Source organism: Corvus brachyrhynchos, unplaced genomic scaffold, assembly GCF_000691975.1.
Source record: "Corvus brachyrhynchos isolate BGI_N302 unplaced genomic scaffold, ASM69197v1 scaffold43, whole genome shotgun sequence".
Taxonomy (NCBI): Eukaryota; Metazoa; Chordata; class Aves; order Passeriformes; family Corvidae; genus Corvus; species Corvus brachyrhynchos.
In genome coordinates, this window is record NW_008237353.1 from 253,965 (window position 1) to 262,084 (window position 8,120).

The window sequence follows — 8,120 nt, forward strand, 5'->3', positions numbered from 1 at the left end:
TGCTGTTCCATCACCGACTCAGCTGCCACGGCAGATGGTGGCCGTTTGCCTTTGTTGGAATCTACCCTGCTGGGAAGATTCAATTCACTGTCGGGCCACTTCGGGAGCAGAGAGTCACTGAATCCGTTGCATTCAACGTGGTCTATGGCCCAGCACTTGTATTTGCAAGCTGAACTTCTCTAACCTGAAGCCTTGAATCCTCCACACATTGTGCCAAAGTGAGGTCCATCACCTAATGGTTACAGGTTGGACTCGATGATCTCAGAGGTCTTTTCCAGTCTAAATGATTCTATGATTCTAACTGTGGCATCTCCTAGGAGATCTGTCTGTCAGGGAGGGATTGATAAGCAAATGTTTAGGTTGGCTAGGAAGGAAACAAAAATCACACAGAACAGGAGCTACTGATCCCATTGCAACTCAGCCATTGATACACAACAGAAAAAGAGTCAGGGAAAGAAGTGGCTTTGTGCTCAGTGTAACAAGCACAAAATCTCATACCTTCAGAACTCATTTTTGTTCTGAGCACTAACAAAGTCTTGCAGCTACTATAAAACATTTATTTAAACTACCAAAGCTTGTTGAAAATTTTCTGCTTCTTTACCCCTGCTTTTAATAAAGAGGTCTTTGGCACATGAAATCCAAATAACATTTCTTAAAATCTATTCATACTTTTCACTTTTTTATTTTATTTTCTAAAGGAAAAATTGTCACGAAGTTACATATCCATACATGAACTTCCATTGCTGCCCTCTCAATTCTGTGTGTTCATAGTTTTGTTGACCAGAGCTCAGGGATTTGTTTCCTGGTTTCAATGGGACAAACAGCAGAAATAAGTTAAGGGGACCATGTGTGGTGCAGGAGTGGTGTCATCTTCACAAACTGAAGTGTACTTGATGTACAGACATGCTGTATTTGTCCAAGATGTAGCACTGATGTTCTGGACCTTGAGAATTCCTTCCTGATAGGCTCTTTGTCTGTGTACTACTTCAGCCTTTGCTTTCTCTTGGATCTACACACAGATATCCACCAAGGGCAGTGACGATGGCTATCCTCCCAGGGCTGCCTGTCTGCCCAGAAATGATACTGCCAGAAGATTCACATGAAAGAATGTCCTTATGTAATTTCTAACTCACTTTTACAGACACAAACTTGTTTGCTCAAGCTTCCAAATTCCAGCGCGTTAGTCTACACTAACTGCTGCAATTCCTGAGGCTGACCTGCCAGCCTTTCCCGTTTCATCTTTTCCACAGGTTATTCATTTAATTCTTTGTGTCATTACAAACCATCTTGAAATACTGAGGAGAAATACTTTTTGATATCTATTTTGTCCCCAGAAATATTGTTCCCTAAGCAGAAAATTGTCCTCTTTGTCCAAGAGACTCAGTACTCTTTATGTGCTGTAGAGCAAGGAGCAGTTTGGAAGCTGACTGGCAGAGGAACATGGTAGTGACCCAGTGCATTGCAATGCTTTGGCTTCACAATTATTATTCCAACTTCTTTATAGTCCAAAACAATCTGGGTTAGTGTGTCAAGCCAAATCTAGACCTAAGAATATGGTAATACAAGGTATTTTTGTCTTTATTCTTGTTTGTCTAAAACAAAAAGGAAACACATATTGAAGTTTGGTAAAGATGTCACATTTCTAATTTCTTTAGTTCCTTGCTCCTGACACATTTTATTCATAAAAATTAATACTTTCCTTCTTTAACTAGTTTTCTTTTAGAGTAGAAACTTTTTCTTTATAAAAACAATAGCATCTCCAATGACTCTGGTGGCATTTAAGAGAAGCTGCAATAGCATTATGGATATTTTTAACACCTATCTAATTACCTGAATTTGGAGACTTGAGGGCTGTGGCAGGATTTGGATTCGTTTGTTTTGTAGGGAGAGTGATGCCATGCATTTAGTTGGATCCCAGGCACCAAGCACAGCAGACCTCTGCCAGTCATCTTTCAATGATTGTTGAACAGCATATTGTCCTGAGATAAAAGGCAGAAAAATAAGTTGACATATGGACAAATATACTTGCTTAGTTCCAGATGAAATTGCCTGAAAACAAGACCAAGAGAAGGCAATTTAAACAGCACTTGATTCTGGGGCGATGCTGTTACACAACCACCACTGTTCGAAGTGCAATACCACAGGGAGCTAGCTTGAGTACTGCTGGTCTAGGGGTTGTTCTAGGTTGCACCTTATCAAAAAGTTCCTAATTTACAGAATCACAGACTGGCTGGGGTGGGAAGGGACCTCTGGAGATCATCTGGTCCAATCCACCTGCTCAGGCAGGGCCTCCTACAGCCAGCTGCCCAAGGCTATATCCAGTCAGATTTTGGACATCTCTGCATCCTATGAAAAGCACCTTTGAGTTGCACTGACTTCAGAGCTGACAGGTCCCACTGGGCTTGCAGGTCAGTAGGAAACAGGGTGGACACGGTACCACTGATCAACTACCAGCAACACTCAGCTCCCACTAAGTTTCAATCAGCATGGTAAAGTTTTAGTTCAGGAAAGAAAAGTCTTTCTGTCTCCCATTACCATGTCACCTATTAGCAGTCACTCCCCTTGACCATGACCTCTTCCAAAGTTTGGAATTTAAACTCAGGACATGCCTGTTTCACAAAATTGTTCTGTCAGCAGCATCTATCTAACTCACTGGCAAAACGTCTCTTCTGTCTCTGAGCATCTAGCTCAGATGGAAGAGGATATCTTCCATCTGTTATCCATTCTTTTTCTATTTTTTTTTGGCACAGGACAATGGTTATGTACCTGCAGATTACGATTTTGCTAGTGACACCACAGGGAGTTACAAGGTCAGTGTGACAGAATTTTATAGAATCATAGAATGGTTTGGGTTGGAAGGGACCTTAAAGATCATCTAGTTCCAAGCTCTCTGTCATAAGCAGGGGCACCTTTCTCTAGATCAGCTTGCTCAAGGCCCCATCCAACCTGGCCTTGGCCATTGCCAGGGGTGGGGCATTCACAGCTTCCCTGGGCAACCTGTTTCACTGCCTCACCACCCTCACAGTAAAGAATTTCCCCTCCTTCCATTAACTTTTGTTAATTTTTGTTATTTTTGTTAACTCAGAACTGTCAGTAATAAAACTGCATGGAATCAAATCTGAGTAATCAGGATAAAGTGAAAATTTGGAAGTTTGTTCCTTTGTTTTTCTCTGGTATGGTTAGTTCTTTCTAAATGTCATTTTCAGCTTTGAAGCTACAGCTAGTGTAATATGTCCATAAAGCTAAAGCTTGTATTAAATTGCCAGCTGCGAGCAAGAAAAATAAAAAGTAAGTCAAAATAAATTTATGCTGGAGGAAGCATTGAATTGAGCAATCGCGGAGCTCTGAAGTTTTTGGAGTAAATATTTTGTTTTAGCACCCTCTGTCGGACACAAACCAGCACTGCTGGTGTTTACTCTTAAAAGGCTTGGCTGCAGCTGGAAAGCATTTGCAACAGGGAAAGTCCTTGGCAGCAGTCACAGATACAGTTTAGTTATATAGCTTGGCATTATATAAACTAACATAAGTAGAATTTTCTCATCCCTCCTATGCTTATCATCTTTATACAAATAGTCTGTGTTGTTCATTTAAGTCAGGCAAGAACTGGGAAAAGATTGATGGCTCCAAAGCAAAGACTGGAGGTGACTTGTTACAAAAGACTGTAGTTCCTTGCTGTTCCTCGCTGTCTGCACGTCTCCTGTGAGGAGCCTGCTGGCATTAACTGCTGAGAATTGTGGAGGGACCTGAATGTTCTCTCTTACAGCCACTAGTATTTGGTGTTAGAGTAGCAGGTGGAGGTCCCAGTTTGGGACCATGGTCTTGCTGTGTTGAGACCTACACCAGAGAGCTCACAGTGAATATGAATATCGTGAATAACAATGTAAGTCAGAGGGAAAGGGGTAGGAAGGAGGTCTTTCTCTGTACTCCTGACCCAGGAAAGAGAAGTGCATCAATGCCAAAAGAAAGTCAGCAGTGGGAAGGTCGATAAGTGTATTCTAAATAGCAGAAGGGGCTACAATTTGCACTTTCTGCATGAACTATCACTACCTGTCCAGCTTCTGGGGTACAACTGATAGGCAGTCAAGCTCCTATACATTATTTTGGCTTCAGTAGTTAATATGGTTGCCAGTTACCCTCAGAGATACTATGTGTGCCAAGAGAAGGATTAAAAAATTAGGACACTGTAGAACAGAAACTGCCTGGATTACTTTAACTTGCTCTTCCTGCCTATATTCATTTTACTAAGCCTTATTTACAATAATAGCCTTCGGCAAGACTCACTTCATCAATGTGGGATGCGGATGATAATAAAAACCAGGAGGCCATGAATGATGCAAGGATCTGGAAAAGGAGAAAAAAAATCTTAAGTGGCCAAAATTCCTTTTCAGGACCAGAATACTTGCCTTATACAATATAATTTCTATGATATTTACATGTCATTTTTTTACAGCTAGTCAATTATTTCATTCTTCTTTCTGCTGCCTCCCTCTAGGGAACTGAGTGTGGGTTTGTCGAAGTGCTGAGCACTTACAGCAGTACCTGACATCAGCAAAAGCTGTGCTACAAATAAAGGGAGGCATGGGATTTTCCCCACATGCCAGCTCAAAAGCAGGCTAGAAGGGACAATGGAAAATCAGTTGATACTTCAAATGTGTCTGTCTGCCTCAGCCCTCTCCCTGGTGAAGGAGGGATAATAAGATCCCTCCCCTTGTCTTGCTATGCAAACACAAACAGTGGTTAACTGGCTGCTGTAAAACAACTGGTTGGTCTAGATTCATCAGATCTACACCCTGAAAATAAGGCTTGTGCCCTCAGCATCTGCACCCCTCTTCCCTGAGCTAAAGAGTCTTTAGCTCTCTTATTCACAGCATTGTGGGGCCTTGCTGCTTTGAGGAAACATGTCAAACGCTGCTGCTGTGAGCCAGCCCATGGTCTGGTGCACTGCTGGCTAGAGGCCCCCTGAGTGCCCCCTCACTGGTCTGGTGCTGCAGTCCTTTTGCTGCCTGATGGCCTGAGCATCCTCTTTTCCCCAACCCTAAAATGTATCTCAGCGTGGCCTTGGTTGTACACGCTGAGAGAAGATGTGGGAATATTGATCAGGGTTGAACATCATAGGAAAAAGTGTTAAATGTACAATATTGATTGTATGCAGCGAGCATGTAACGAGAGGACAGTTAAAAGGTCATAGAGTCATGAGTGGGTTTTTCCATCCTCCTTGGGGAATGGATGAGCTATATCCAATTCTGTGACTCCACTTTACACATATACACTTAAGGAACTGGATATACCAAGAATAGATTTGTATAAGCAACCTTATATCTGAAACTCAGTGAACAGAAAACTTCTTGTGTCCATCAGTAATTCCATTTTCTTTTGTGTGATTTTATGGGATTTTGAAAAATAACAATGCCCACATTGCAGCTCACTTATCCCAAATGCATCATCATTGACATGGCATAGATTTTTGGCACATTAGCACATGAAATGATATGTAGTGGGACAGATGTGTATTTATCTGTGTCAATTAACTTTTGTCTGAAGAAAAGGCTTAGGTAAAATACATGTAATATGTTTGGTTTTTTTCATTCAGATGGAGATCTGCATATAAGTCTCAACTGACACAGTCTCAACAGTCCCAAGTGGCTCAAAAGAAAGGGTTTATTTCATGTATTGGGAAAAATAGAATAACAAAGATTGTGTTGACCAAATGGTTGGAGGAGGAAGAGTTTATTCTTGTATCTCATGGCTTGGTTATAGTGTAACAGCCCCAGTTATCCTCACCTATACATCTATCTCCTATTTAAGTGCTTCAGCCACTATGCCAGAAAGTCCTTTTTATGTCTGTCCTGAGGACAATTTCAGTAGTTCATCCATACTGGCATTCAGCAGTCTCAGGCAAGAGATTAGAGGGAAAGTCTGGAGCAAGGGAGACATCCTCAGTGGAGGAGGATCAGGTTAGGGAACACTTACACAAAATGGAAGTACTGTAAGTTTACAGGGCCTGAGAGGTTGTGTCCTTGACTGCTGAGAGAGCTGGCTGATGTCACTGCGAGGCCACTCCCAATTAGCTTTGAAATCCAGTGTTGACTGGGAGAGGTTCCTGGAGACCGGATGAGACCAAGCATCTCCTCTATCTTCAAGAGGAGCAAGAAGGAAGGTCTGGAGAACTACACGCCTGTGAGCCTCATCTCAGTCCCTGGAAAGGTCATAGAGAAAATCCTCCTGGAATTCATGTGGTCTCCAAGAACATGAAGGTCAAGGTAGTTGTGACTAGTCAACATAGATTTATGGGCAGGAAATCATGCCTAACTCACCTGATGGTCTTCTACAACAAAGTGACTAGCCTGGTGAATGAACTAGAGAAAGGGACACTTAAATAAGTAAAATCAAGGTTTTCCAAACTGAGCATACATTGATTAGAAGGCCTTTACCTGTACAGAACAGATGAGAACTCTAATTGCTACTTGTTTTCACTTTTTACTTCCTAGTCTATTGGAATTACAGACTATGCTGAGTTGGAACGGACCCATCAGAATCACCGAGTCCAACTCCTGGCCCTACACAGGACACAGGACACCCCAAGAATCACACTGTGTGCCTGAAATGCCATATTGCCTTGAAGAGTACTATGTATGTTTGATCATATATGTATGATCCATGTATATACATATATATATATATATATATCCATGTATATCCAAGGCCTATATATACGGATCACATATATTTATCGCTCCAGAATTACTTGATTCCAAGATTAAATCTTTCTTCAGTTCTGAATGCTGCGTGGTGCTGCAATGCCTGGGGATGTGATGTGAATTAATCAAATACTATTATTATTATTACAGTTTGGAACCATAGGATGATGTATTTGGAATATTTTAATAGCCCTAAAATGTGACAGCTATTTTACAGAAAAGAGAAGGTAGCAGTGCCATATCCAGAGAACTTACTCTAACTGCAGATGATAAGCAGTATCAGAGATATCAGAGAAACAGAACAGTGCAGCTAGGAGGAAGATTATTTTTCAAAAGTTATTATGGTAGCAACTGTTACTACTTTGCTTTGTTTGCAATACAAAAGAAACCTTCCTTAAGTATATGTAACAAGTGCTGAGGGGAGAATTTCAGTAACATTTAAAGATTGGCAGATGTGTCAAAGTTAAAACTTAAAAAATAATAGAAAACATGTTTCAAATTAAATGATACTTGCAAAAGACATGCTAAGTGGTTTAATACTCCAGGCAGAGTATTAAACGGGGCATGAAATGCTGGGAAAAGAAGGCTAGGATTGGAAAGAGAGCACTAGTTTGATTTGGTGAAGTGACAGCAAATTTAAGGATGTGGATGGGGGAATGCACATGCAGGTGATTTTGGTTTACAGATATCTTGAAAGGAGGAGGCATGTGGCATGCTCAGAGTTCAGGAAAGCAAAAGAATTTTTAGCTTCACTTAAACGAGGAGATTCTTAAATACTGCATAAAAGAAGCAAAGAACTGGACTAGCTTTCTCTGATGTGTCACTGCAAAGGTGGCATGCCCATGGGAAATTAAGCTTCTGTAGTACTGAATTTACACACATTTCAGTAGTTTTAGAAACATTAACCAGCCTCTTTTACACTACAAAGGAAAATTATAACTTTATTGCAGTGCTAACAGCAAAGTCCGTATCACAATCAAGATTATCTCGCAGTTCAGGGAGATATTTCCTCAGATTTCTTTCAAGTGGGAAGGGCCAACTTTGATGCGCCACCATCACATCAACACAGGGCAAGAGCCAAGGTCAGGTGGAATTCGAACCACGTCGGGGTGGCACAGGTGTACAATCACTTCCTTGGCTAAGGCCTGGATATTCCTGCTGTCCCTGTACCGATCCCATTGGGGGGGGTGCAAGGGCAGGAACGGGAAGAGGGAGAAAGAGGATTAAGACATCAGGTTACCCCATCCCTAAATCTAAGTCAAAAAGCGATGGAATCATAGAACGGTTGTGAGGGATCATCCAGTTCCAACCCTGCTGCTCCGGGCAGGGACACCTTACACCAGACCAGGCCGCTCAGAGCCCCCTCCAGCCTGGCCTTGAATCACCTCTCCGTGTGTCCTACGGGCCTTCTGCCCTGCCCAA